The following is a 14,117-nucleotide window of genomic DNA, read 5'->3' as shown; positions in this document are numbered from 1 at the left end:
TACCTGAGTTAATCCGGAAAAATCTCTAAGCTCCAAGCTCTTCTCCAACCTTTGCTCTCTGGTTCTTCCTCTTTGCCCCTTTCTCCTCTTCTCTGCAGCTTCTCAGTTTTCACGTAAAACCCTTTTACAAAAAATGAAAACCCTTTTCTCTTATTCCAACTTATATATTTTCCAATAATTATTATTCCAAAATAATAATAATAATAATAATCCAATAATTCAATTTATTTAATTAAATTAATAAATATATTATTATTAACTTAATTTAAATAATTCTCTTATTTTATTCGGGGTGTTACAGTAGGCGCTTGTTGTTGAGCTACTTGTGAGATTTGTGTTTCCAGCATTTTGTTATGGGTAGCCAGAGCATCTACTTTACTTGCTAGTTGTTTAATTTGTTCGTTAGTGTGTACATTCTGGTTTAAGAAATCTTTATTGGTTTGCTGTTGAGAATCTATGAAGTTCTCCATCATGATTTCCAAGTTGGATTTCCTAGGAACGTTATTGTTAGGCGTAGATGAGGTCGGCTTTTGATATCCAGGAGGTATAGCTGGGGCTTGACTGGGAGCCTGTCCTGGTGCGTATAGAGCATTATTACTCTTATATGAAAAATTAGGATGGTTCTTCCAGTTTGAGTTATAGGTATGCGAGTAAGGATTTCCTTGAGCATAATTCACTTGCTCTGCTTGGGTTCTTGTTAGGAGTTGACAATCTGTAGGAGTGTGACCTTGGATTCCACAGACTTCGCAATTTTGAGTCACGGCAACCACGGTGGCTGGAGGTGATACATTTAAACTTTCAATTTTCTGGGCAAGAGCATCCACTTTTGCATTAACATGATCAAGGCTACTTATCTCGTACATGCCAGTTTTCGTTTGAGGTTTTTCTACCATTGTTCTGTCGCTTCCCCATTGATAGTGGTTTTGGGCCATGCTTTCGATAAGTTGATAAGCGTCAGCATAAGGTTTATCCATAAGCGCACCACCTGCGGCGGCGTCTATTGTTAATCTTGTGTTGTATAAGAGACCATTATAGAAGGTATGAATTACTAACCAGTCTTCTAAACCATGGTGTGGACAAAGTCTCATCATGTCTTTGTATCTTTCACAGGCTTCGAAAAGAGACTCGTTATCTTTCTGTTTAAATCCATTTATTTGGGCTCTTAACATAGCTGTTTTGCTAGGAGGAAAATATCAGGCAAGAAAGACTTTCTTCAACTCATTCCATGTGGTGACTGAGTTGGAAGGAAGAGACTGAAGCCATCTTCTAGCTTTATCCCTTAACGAGAAAGGAAAAAGGCGAAGTCGAATTGCCTCTGAAGTGACACCATTAGCTTTAACAGTATCAGCGTATTGGACAAATACGGATAAATGAAGGTTTGGATCCTCGGTAGGATTTCCAGAGAATTGATTTTGTTGCACTGCTTGTAACAGCGAAGGTTTAAGTTCGAAGTTGTTTGCTTCGATTGGGGGTGGAGCAATACTCGAATGCGGCTCATCTTGCGATGGAGCGGCGTAATCTCGAAGGGCACGAGCTGGTTCTGCCATCTCGGGTATCGGCGAAGGAGGAAGATTTTTGCAGCACGATACTCTCGAATTCGTCGTAAGACTCGGAGATATCGTTCAACGTCGTTGATTCGTAAGTAGTACGGTTCGCCTTGTGAGCGAGTGTGTGGCATACAAATCAACGAAAAACAAGAAAATAAAAATAAAAATTGCCTTAGTCTCTACAGCGTAACAGAAGAGTTATGATATCGACTAAATAAAAGTCCCCGGCAACGGCGCCAAAAACTTGATCGCGACTTTATGAGTCTATTGGGGTATTAACTGCAAGTGCACAGTCTAATCGCGTAGTAATAAAAGATATCGATCCCACAGGGACTTATGAATCGATATACCGTTTGTAACACCTCAAAATTTGCCCTCCTCTCTTGGGACTAGCTTAGCATATTGCATTTCATTTTTTAGGTCACTAGTCATTGCATCTTTGCATATCATGTGGCTACATTGAGCAAGTCATCCTCCTAGGTCTTGATCAGAAGATAAGGAGGTTAAGATATTCAAGCTGAGGGTTTCATGAGTTGATCACTAGCCATCTGAGGGTGTGTGCTTCAAATTAGGGTTTCTTGGTTCCTCAAGGAGGTAGATCATCATCTTGGTTGCAATGGTACATCATCATCATCATGATCTTATCATCACCAAGAGGTTCATTATTCATGATCATTTTCCTTGGGATTAGGGTTTTGACCTCTGGTCAACCCTAATCATTTGTATTGTGCCATTCAGGGCTTGTCAAGGAGATGAGGTCTTCATTGAGATGGGGATCATCATATGGTTATATGGATTTTATGGAAGCTAAGGTTTCCTGGTTGAGCCATTTCATCAGGAGTTTGAGGCTCAAGTTCATCTGTGCATAGCCAATTCATCTATCAGTCAACAAAAGTCAACCACAAGTCAAATAATGGATTTGGAGGTGGGAGAGGGTTAGAAACACTTCATTCATGTCCAAACAAGTTTCGTTTGACATTTCAAACATCAACAATGAAGAAAATAAAGTCAGATGAAAACTTTCCAAAAATAGAAAGTGACTTGTAATTCAAAATTGCCAAAAATGGAAAGGTTTTCTCCTTAAAATTACATGTCCAAAAATGCTTCAAATGAAATTTTGTCCAACATGAAAGTTGTAGATCTTGCTCTCACCTTTCCAAAAAGTCCAAGAACATGAATTTCTCATGTGTGGTTGGCAAGTTATGGTCAAATCTTGGTCAAGAAAATTTGGACTTCAAAAGTGCATAACTTTTGAACCAAAAGGCCAAATGAAGTGGGACTTTTTGCAACATTTCACTCTTGATATGAGCTATCCAATTCAAGCATCATAATCCATGAATTCTCCTCACAAAAATATTGAACTTTTCACTTGAATTCCATTTGAAAATTGGAGGGAAAAGGCAAATTTGAAAATTATGCTTTGAATTCACTTGGTTCCACTTGCCTTGGCTTAGAAACAACATTTTTGAAGTGAGTCAAGACAGAAATTGCACTGTTCCATTGGTTACTACATGTACAAGGCAATTTGCTAATGTGCACCAAAACTTCCAATTTCACTAATCATGTGCATTTTGGCTAATTGTGATTAGCAACATGTTTAACAACACATATAAAAGCTAAATCATAACTGTTTTCTTGCTAATCATAACAGAATTGTGAAATTGTGATCTAGATCCAAAAATTCTTCAACTTTTTCTCTCAACTTTTCTCCATATTTCTGCATAAACCTTGCATTGATCTTCATATATCCTTCATCTACATGCATAATTGAAGTGGATTGAAGCAAAATCTTGGAGAATTCTTGAAGAATCGTGACTGTTGGAACTTGTACACTTCCATGGCAGTTGGAGATTTCGTCAAGATCAAGCACTGCTGAGCTGTTCTCTTGCATTCATTCACCTTTCCAAGCAATATAGAGCATCTGTTTTCACAATTGAAGCCTCGAAACAAGCGAATCCAACTCTGCATCATCATCAAGGTCAGTTTTCGATTGCTACAATTCTTAGAATAATTATGTGCATCTTGTAGATCGTGGAACATAGGTTATGTTGAGCTTTGGATCTCTTGATTTCATGCAATATTGAGAGAGTTATGTTGATTTGAATGTTGATGGATGAAACTTTCTTTGCTTGATTTGTTCGGTGTGGTTAGAGATAGGTCAAATTATTGTTGTATTGTTGATGTATGATGAAAGATGAATCGAATGGCATATGTATGATGAATTTCTGTGCAAGTTGGATCATGATGATGATGAACAGGATGAACACGCGATGAACATTAGGTTTTCACTTTCCAGAAGCGTTTTGATCCTCATAGGCCGTGTTTTGCATGAAATTTGTTGTTTGAGTGCCATGCACCAATCACAGCGCACCACCTCACTTAATGAAACGGTGCGTTTCATTAAGTGAGCGCCACATTCAAATTGCGCAGCGGTTCGATCCCGCTCCAAGGCAATCTCATGTGTGGCCTTTTGCATTTTTCCATCTCACTTGTACATGTTCATATCTACTTGTTTCATTCATTTTTATTTTTTTTTCACATTAAAAAAATCATAACTCTTAAAATAATTGTCCAATTAACATGAGATTTTTTCCATTGTTTTCCTCAAGATCTCTACTATTTTATGGTGATTTTTCCAGAATTTGTGCACGTGTGGATTTTTAGTTTGGCTAGGGAATGTTCATACATGTGTTTCCTTACACCTTGCTTGCCATTTTGAGTGTGAAATGATGATGCTTGATCCAATGAAGCTGAAAATTTACATGCATAAACTAGACACCTTCAGGGACATTTTGGCATTGAGTTTTTGATTTTATCATTTCTGGTTGTTGAGATATGAGCTGATCATTGGAGGTGTGACAATGTGTGTCACACCATTTCTTGTCCACTTTGCTGATTTTATTTGCCATGCCTTATGAACCTCAAATGACCTGAATTTTTGTATGATGATACTTATGGATGTTAAGTTTGAGTGTGAATGTTTGTAGAATTTTTGAGTGCATTTCCAATTTGTTTGAGAGTTTCTCTTCTGTTTGACCATTTGTGGACTTTTTGAGAGTCATGAACTTCTATGATTTGTGAAATTCTTGATGTTTATTGGATGGACCTGAAATTTTGCACATGTATTCTAGACACCATGAAGTTTGCCATGGCTTTGGTTTAATGTCCATATCATGTTTGGATTCTGTTTTAGGCTTGTGTGAAGTTGATGCATGAAATTGTGCCTTGTATGAGCTTGTTTGTGCATACCTTGCCTTATAGAATTTATTTGACATGCTTCCACTTGTCCAATTTACTTGAATTTGGATATGATGAACATGTAATGAGTTCTGTTTAGCCATGATTTTTCTTGAGATTTATTGAATTATTTTTGATTGGATGTGGATTGGTTCATTCTGTTTGGTTCAATGAGCTTTGAAATTGCATGTTTTGCCTTAGATGCTTTGTGAAATGAAATTGGTGTATGATATGAACATGGGACCAATTGGATGTTGTTCTAATTTGATTGAACTTTATTTGTGTCAATTTTCATGTTCTGTTTTGAATTATTTCTCCCTCTTTGACCCTAGGCCTTGTCCTAGGGGTTTGCTTCTCATGTTTGAGCTTGGTTTGCAGGTTAAGAAGCATATGGCATTGAGGGAATTGATTCACATGGCTTGAGTTGCTTATTTGATTGATGTTGATTAACATTAAGTTTGTTTTGTAGGTGGCTTCTAAGTCATTTGTGTTGAGCATTGGCTTGTGCCTTGCTTGATGCATTGCTTGTGTACAGTTAACTGTTGACTTGTAACTATCTGTTTGACTGTTTGAGTTGTGTACTGACTGAGCTAGATTGTTTTCAGGTACATTAGTTGCTATAGTTCTTTTGAACTTGCTTTTTCTGTTGCTTGGTTGCTTAACCAATTGAGGTAGAACTCACTAACTTCATGTAGTCTGGAAGACCTGGCCTGTTACTTGGTCAGGCACCTGTCTGAAGTCCTCCTTAAGAGGCAATGCTTGTGCTTGTTTATTTTTGTCCCCAAGCAGGAAAAGACCTTGAATAAGGCAATTGGCAGATACAAGAGATGTGCAATCCATCTCCTGCTATTCAGTCGAGTCGTCCCTTTGCTCACACAACTGGTGTTGATGCATTACGGATATTAACCCAAGATCCATGTTGAGTCAGTCATAAGTGTAGAAGGGTTCCAACTTTCTGAACCCACACTTCCTTTGTCTAAAGCTCTCCCTGGCCAAGGATAAGAGCTGTGAGGCACACCCCTCACTTCCTATTTCATCTGCTTCACCCTAACTCTCAATGTTAGGGTTAAGAGCTAACATCACCCTGATACAGTTGGTTTGCTTTTGCAGCCTAACCCTTGTGTGAGGCCACTTTGTCTGTATATAGTGTGTGCTAATTGTGTATGTTTGCTTTGTTTTGATTGTGCTTGCATGCTTTGCTTTGCCTATTTAGGATTAGCTTGCTGCCTGTGCAAGTAGATAGAAAACTCAACCTAGGACCATTGTGGAATACATGATAACTATTAGGCTCGAGTCAGTCTCCCTTCTAGTTGGTCATTTCCCAGTCTCTGGTTAGGAGAAAGTTTCTCCCCTATTAAGGGGAACTACGTTGCCCTGATCCTCATACCAGATGAGGTACGTAGGCAGGAGGTCGTACGAGATCTCTCCGGGCACCCTTTTTCTTTTTGTGTGTGTTTGCTTGACGGTTGCTAGGCTCGAGTGCCAGACTCCTTAGTAACTTGTTGTCTGTTTGGTTCCTTCTTGTGTGAGTTAGGAGATGGATGTAAGCCCAGCGATTGGAATTCCATATCCTATTGTTGTGTGCTTGGAGTCCGATATAAGTCCAGCAATTGGCATTTGGTTTCCAGTGTGGGTTTGTTTGGTTTGGAGTCTGATGTAAGTCCATCGATTGGCATTCGGTTTCTATGTTTGCCTGTTTGTGTGTTTATTTTGACGTCTCAGCGTCTGTGCATGTGTTTTGTTTCGGCGTGCGTGAGCCGAACTACGGTAGCTCTGATTCTCATTCCAGATGAGATACGTAGGCATAGAATGCGATATCCTAGCGAGCCTTTCCCCTCTCCTCCCACCTGTGTTGTTTCCAGTGTGTGTGTGATGTTTGTGAGCAGTTTTAGCAACCTTGTTCTATCTTTCTGAGCGTGGATCCCGTCGAGTACGACGGATGCGTAGGGGTGCTAATACCTTCCCTTCGCATAACCGACTCCCGATCCCATCTCTTTGGTCGCGAGACCATGTCTTTTCCAGGTTTACTTCGAGCGTTTCCTTTCCCTCTTTTGGGATAAATAATGCACGGTGGCGGCTCTGTGTGGTTTTGTTTTTGCCCGCCGGTTGTTTTTCGCGGATGCGACACCGTTTTCTAAGGTCACTTCGTAAAGCTAAGGCGGATGATACTTTGATGATTAGGGGGAAAAATAAAGCTAAAATGAGATCTAGATTAAATATCGAATAACGCGGATATCGGTATGTAGTTCGTCGTAATTAGGGAATCAAATCTTTGTTGGCTTCTTAGTTTTAAAATAAGTCCTTTCATTAGACACTATTGATTAAAAATCTTTTCTCAAACTCTCGCTCTGTTGAATAGACTATGATTTTACCTTAACGTACGCTCTCACTATTTAGTTAAAACTAAAATCACTTTTTGAAAACAGTAGAATCTATAGAAACTCTTTTTAAGAAAATGCCAACCATCTAAACACCCTCGTCTCAAACTCTCGCTCTGTTGACTTAGATTATATGATTAAACTTAAATGCTTAACTCTCGTCCTCACATTTAACCTTTAAAAATACTTTTTGAAAATGATTAGAATTTAATTAACTCTAAAAATTGCTTTCGCCCTGATTTAAAATTAATGTCCAATTTACACTGTCCATTTAAAAGCTCAAACTGTCATTCTATTGATTTTAACTTCTTTATGTCTTTTACTCTCGTACAAAAACTTTGGTATTAACCCTGTAAATTGAGACCATAAAAAGAGTGACTATATCTTTAAATAAATTTAAACCAACTTAGTTTTGATTCCTTTATTCCGCTTACTTTACATACCGATACCTAAGTTTATTTAGCCGGACATGCTAAACAAGCCTAAACAATCATTATGCTTAAATACAGCCATGTCAGACAAACAATATAGATAAACAGCAGTACAGAGCATATATAAATTAAAACAATAAAATTAAAGAACCTGTAAAATTAATAGAGATCTTGATTATTCCTAGCTTCGATGCTTGAACACTCCACCACAGACCGGTTGGATTTGTTCTTCACAATCTTCGATCAGACAGTAAAATAAAGGCGAAGGAATAAAATACTATGATCTAACGTAAGGTTAGGTCCAGTAAAAGTTACACAATAGTTTCCGGTGTAGAAACTATTGTGAGAAAATTAATTGAATGCTTTGAAAATTGACTGGAAAAGAAAAGGAAATTAAAATTGCTAGGAAAGTAGAGTGCTGGAAAATTAAAAAGCAGTAAAAATAATGCACGGTGCCGAAAACTGGAAAATTGAGAGAGAGCTGCAGGGTTCCACCATTGGTCCTATTTATACCAATCCATCAAGTGACCGTTTCTTCCAAAGTCCTTCAGTAGGTTTTCGTCACACGTCAACTGGTCAAGCGAAGAAAAAGGGTGAACGTCCTTCTGTTATGCGTCAAAGCCAAAAATATAGGAATGGGGGTGTGACGCTCGTCACACCTTGTGTGGCGCTCGTAACACTTAGCAGGAGGGCGTGACGCTCGTCACACCTTGTGTGGAGGTTGTCAAAGCATCACAGCGCCTACTTGTAGTTGTGGACTGGGCTTTAGTGGATTGCTTTTTATCCTCTTTTTGCACCTCCTTTTCTTTCTTTTTCACGTATGCTTCAAATAGTATGACCTGAAATAAATAGAAGGAAAATACCAAGTAATATCGAATAATATGAAAAAAAATCGAATCAAATAATAATATGATTTAATTAAATCGAGTCCAAAAATGTGATATTATTTCATGTTATCACTCACCAGGACTACCATCCACCATATTTATGGAGGAGTTACCATTAGCGGGTAACAAATTGGCTTTATCATTTGACGCACGGTCTTCAAAGGACACCATCCCACTTCTTACCTAACGTTGAACCTCGTATTTCAACGGATAACAATTCTTAATATCATGGCCTGGTTCCCCTTGATGATAAGCACAATGCTGAACAGGCTTATACCACCACGGTAGAGGTTCAAGCATATGCGGGGGACTCTTCGGATGAACCATATTTTTGACAATAAGAGACAGATACAATTTGGCATAGGACATCGGAATACGGTCAAACGTGGCCTTCTTCCTCTCATAGTTGTTATGCTGATTATTGTTGTGATTGTTGTTATGATGATTATGCTATTGTTGTTGTTGAGGTTGGACTGGTGTTGATTGAATGAAAGAATTATTGGCAAACACTGGAATAACAGAAGACACTTGATGTTGTTGATGAGATCTGGAAATATTCTTCGCATAAGGATTCCTTCACCTCTCCACAATCACTAAATTAGTTTCTCTGTCCTTCTTTTTTGAGAAACTACCCTCATACTTCTTGCTAGTTGATGCTTCTTCTCTAGACAATCTGCCCTCACATACACCTTCCTCTAGACGCATGCCCATGTTCACCATCTCAGTGAAATCATTGGGAGCGCTAGAAATCATACGCTTATAGTAAAATGAACTCAAAGTCTTAAGAAAGATCTCTGCCATTTCTTTATCTTTCAACGGTGGACTAATTTGAGCGGATAGTTCTCTCCATCTTTGTGCATATTCTTTAAATACCTCTTTGTCTTTCTGAGACATAGATCGAAGTTGGTCACGATCGGGCGCCATATCCACATTGTACATATACTTCTTGACAAAGGCCTCACCTAAGTCATTCAAAGTACGAATGCTACCACTGTCCAGACCCATGTACCAACGAAGAGCGGTGATCACACTGAATCACACCGTGTTTTTGACTCGGATTTCACATGTTTATTAGGAATTTATTATCATTTTGTTTGTATTATGCTCTCTTTTATGTTGTTTTCAAATATTTACCTCTTTCGGACCCTTTTAGAAGAAACGAAGCAAAAAGACCTAAAATTAGGGTTTTTCGACGAATATTGTACACATGATGTTGCACATGGCAGCCGCTATAGGAGAAGCCATGAGTCATCAGCCCTCAACCAGGAGGTAACCGCCATGTTCCCATGATCTTTCCCATTTCCACACATGGTGGGCGCCATGAAGGGATGGCGGGCGCCACCTTTGCAAATCACGTTCCCACTAAGGAGAAGTTGGAGGGCACCATGGTCTTTGCAAGCTGCTGAAATCCTCTATAAATAGTTCGTTCCATTTCATTTTCAAATCATCCAACTTAGTTTACAACACTAATCATATATTTATCATTTATAAAAGCGGTAATCCGTCACATCGGGGGGTTATCGCACCTTAGTGAGATTGAGTTGGGTCACTTCGAGTTGCTGTCGTCTTTAGCTTCAGAATCGGAGGTTTATTTTCCTTGTACCAGATTTAAAGCCTTCGTTTGGAGCAGGTTCTTATTTTATCACTTTATTTTTATTTACTTTCTGTCTACGCTTTACTTTATTTACTTTCTGTATACGCTTTACTTTATTTACTTTATGTCTACGTTTTATTTTTATTTACTTTCTGTCTACGCTTTACTTTATTTACTTTCTGTCTACGCTTTACTTTATTTACTTTTTGTCTACGCTTTACTTTATTTATTTTACGCGTTTTACTCGTTCTTTAAGCCTTACATTCTAAAAGCAACTTTTCATCATGATCAATATCATTGTGTTTGTCGGTATTACCATGTCTGGCTAAATCTTTTAAAGGTTAGAATGTAATGATCGCGGTTAAAGAGATGTTTCACATATTGAATATGTAGAAATGCTTTAAAGGTTGTTTTTGTTTTTAACTTGAGTTTTCTAAAACAAACTTGGTTAGTTTTAACTATTCAAGGAGTGCGAAGCACCTTGGCTTAGTTAACTAGGATTTTTTATCACTTTAAGGAAAAACTATTTTTGAAACTGTTTTCAGACGCGTTGATAAATTTAAAATCAGGAAACTCCTTGGGTAAACTTTCCAAATCAAAATCACTTTTCAACTAAGTTTACGAGTCTTATTTCTAAAAAAATAAGTTTACTACTTTAGCGTTCTGCACACCTTTTATAAGTGACAATAAAGGGCCTTAATTTAAGGGTAAACTCGGTTCTGAATACGCGAAAGTGACAGTTCCTGTTAAATGGATTCTTTTCAAGAGTAGAAAATATTGCCTCATAAGTAGTTCTATTTAGACAATCGAAACATCACTTAACTGACGTGATATACATTCAAACCTGTATTTAGCTACACTGCATTTATTATTTACCGTTATTTTGCAACATCAATATCTCTTTTATACTGCCTTAGATAAACACCGTAACGATAGTAATCGATAGATTGACGATTTGGTCTCTATGGGATCGATATTCTTTTATATTACTTTGACGCGATTCAAGCACTTGTGAATTGAACGGTCAAATTTTTGGCGCCGTTGCCGGGGACCAACTTCGTCAAATTTCATACCCTGTTGTTACACTGTCTAGACTAAGGCATTATTAGCCGGTAAATGCGAAGAACCCGTAGTACCGGAAATTTATTAGATCCTTTAGCGGAACCCGAACGTTACACTCATACACGTCTCTTACTCATCCGAATTAAGAAAGCTATGGCCGAGAATCGCGACCGGAGACCTCTTAAGGAATTTGCCCAACCCTCTGACGAGGAACCTAGTTCGAGTATAGTAAACCCCCTTATTCCTGCTAACAATTTCGAACTAAAACCGTCTTTGTTGCGATTAGTGCAACATAACCAATTCGCGGGTCTCACTAGTGAGAACCCAAATCAACATTTGAAAGTTTTTATCCAACTAGCCGACACCTTTAAATCCAACGGCGCTTCACCCGATGCGGTCCGTTTGAGATTATTTCCTTTCTCCCTCAGGGATAGAGCACGTTCATGGTTAGATTCACTTCCAGCTAATTCAATAACTACCTGGGAGGACCTTAGGAGAGTATTCCTTGCTAGATATTTTCCCCCTAGTAAGACTGTTGTTCTTCGAAACCAAATAACTAGATTTACTCAAAACCAAGGAGAATCGCTTTTTGAAGCTTGGGAGAGATATAAAGAGCTATTAAGAGTTTGCCCACACCATGGCCTAGAACAATGGCTGATCGTTCATACCTTCTACAATGGACTCCATTATAACACAAAGATGAGCATCGACGCTGCCGCAGGTGGCGCGCTGATGAACAAACCTTACCCTGAAGCTTGTGACCTAATTGAGGATATGTCCCAAAACCATTACCAATGGGGAACTGAACGAGCATCAATAGAGAAAAAGGAGACCCAAGGTGGAATACATGAGATAAGCTCTCTGGACATGATGCAGGCAAAAATGGACGCTTTCTCCCTTAGGATCGAACATATGTCTACAAACACTAACACCGCAGCAGTAGTCCACACAGAGTGCGAACTTTGTGGATCTAACGGACCCGAATCAGCAGAGTGTAACCTTTTGAACGATATGAACACCGACCAAGTGAATTACGCCCAAGGTAACCCATTTTCAAACACTTACAACCCTGGATGGAAGAATCGTCCGAATTTCTCCTATAAAAACCAGAACCCTATCCAAAATGATGCACCTCAGAGACCGCAAGGTTATCAAGCCCAAAAACCAAATCAACCTATGCAAGTTGTGCCCTAGAAGTCTAACCTTGAGAAGATCATGGAGAGCTTTATATTAGGCCAGACTCATCAAAATAAAGAATTCCTAAACCAGAACATTCACGTAAAAGAACTGATAATGCAATTAGGAACCAAGGTTGATCAGATAATCACTCACAACAAGATGCTTGAAACCCAGATCTCACAGGTAGCACAAAACCAAGCCCCACAAACTACACCTGGAGGACAATTCCCTGGACAACCTCAACCAAACCCTCGAGGGAAATCTAACGCTATCTCGTTACGAAGTGGGACCGCTTACGAAGGGCCTCATAACCCAGCAATGAGCGAGTCCAAAACTTCTAAAGGAAATATACCTACCAACCAAGAAGAGGAACCGTTGGAACCCGAGAAACAAACCGACCAAGAAGGAGAAGCCAAGGATAAAACTTACAAACCACCACCCCCGTACAAACCACCAATCCCATATCCGCAAAGACTTAAACAAACCAAAATCAATAACCAATACCAAAAATTTATAAAAGTAATAAAGAAGCTTCATGTAGAGATTCCTTTCACCGAAGCTATCACCCAAATCCCGTCTTACGCCAAATTCCTCAAAGACATCTTAACCAACAAGCGTAGGCTTGACGACCCAAAAACCTTGGAATGCAACTTTATTTCCGAGGATAAACTCGCTAAGAAGGAGAAAGACCCTGGTAGTTTTTCTATACCTTGCATTTTAGGGAGTCATGTGATCGACAAAGCTTTCTTAGACTTAGGCGCTAGTTGAGTTTAATGCCCTTAGCTGTATGTAAAAGGTTAAACTTAGGAGAATTGCAACCAACTAAGATGTCCCTCCAATTAGCCGATAGGTCTGTTAAGTATCCTGTAGGCATTTTAGAAGACATCCCAATTAGGATTGGTCAACTTTATATCCCAAAAGACTTTGTGGTCATAGATATCAAAGAAGACGAAGATATGCCTATCCTTTTAGGTAGTCCATTCTTATCAACAATCGGAGCTATAATAGATGTTAAAAGAGGAAAATTAACCTTCGAAGTAGGGGACGAAAAGATCGAGTTCATTCTTTCAAAATTCCTGATGGCACCAATTCTAGGAGATGCATATTATGCGATCGATATCATAGATGAGTGCATAAGAGAATTTGATCGAGGAGAACCCGTGATCAAACCATTTTCAAATCCGAATTAAGAGGATGACGAGCTAGAGGAAACGGAACCTCACACTAACGAATGTTTGGATCTCACTCCAGACCTTTCACCAAATTCTCAAAAACCAGCTCAAGAACTTAAGGAGCTACCCAAGAACCTAAGATATGAGTTTCTGGATAAAGAAATGAACCGCCCGATAAGAGTTAGTGCCACCTTAACCCAAGACGATAAGAATCGACTCTTGAATGTTTTAAGAAGTTACCCCTCTGCCTTAGGGTACAACATCTCTGATTTAAAAGGTATAAGCCCATCCGTGTGTATGCACAGGATCTCGCTAGAGGAGGATTCAAAACCTTTCAGGGAACATCAGAGAAGAATCAACCCTGTGATGAGCGAGGTAGTAAAGAAGGAAGTCCTTAAACTGCTAGAGGCTGGTATATTCTATCAGATCTATGATAGTAAATGGGTAAGTCCTGTACATGTGGTACCCAAAAAGGGAGGCATCACAGTCGTGCAGAACGAGAAGGGCGAGCATGTAGCTAAACGCATAGAAGGCGGATGGCGTATGTGCATAGATTATAGGAAGCTAAATAAGGAAACTAGGAAAGACCATTTCCTCCTTCCATTCATAGATTAAATGCTTGAGCGTCTA

At 39.0% G+C, this 14,117-nt stretch overlaps 2 non-coding genes across 2 annotated transcripts; one reads left to right on the top strand and one right to left on the bottom strand.

Annotated features, from left to right (window-relative positions):
- The first annotated feature begins 1,062 nt into the window (after window positions 1-1,062).
- On the top strand, window positions 1,063-1,169 carry LOC127099300 (small nucleolar RNA R71). The gene has a single exon (XR_007793821.1). It is a non-coding gene; the product is annotated as a small nucleolar RNA R71 (small nucleolar RNA).
- Window positions 1,170-11,673: 10,504 nt separating this feature from the next.
- Window positions 11,674-11,780, bottom strand: LOC127099525 (small nucleolar RNA R71). The gene has a single exon (XR_007794018.1). It is a non-coding gene; the product is annotated as a small nucleolar RNA R71 (small nucleolar RNA).
- Window positions 11,781-14,117: the final 2,337 nt, after the last annotated feature.

This window comes from Lathyrus oleraceus, chromosome 6 (genome assembly GCF_024323335.1).
Source record: "Lathyrus oleraceus cultivar Zhongwan6 chromosome 6, CAAS_Psat_ZW6_1.0, whole genome shotgun sequence".
Classification (NCBI taxonomy): domain Eukaryota; kingdom Viridiplantae; phylum Streptophyta; class Magnoliopsida; order Fabales; family Fabaceae; genus Lathyrus; species Lathyrus oleraceus.
The sequence above is the reverse complement of the archived record's forward strand: the minus strand, read 5'-3'. Positions and strand labels throughout refer to the sequence as shown.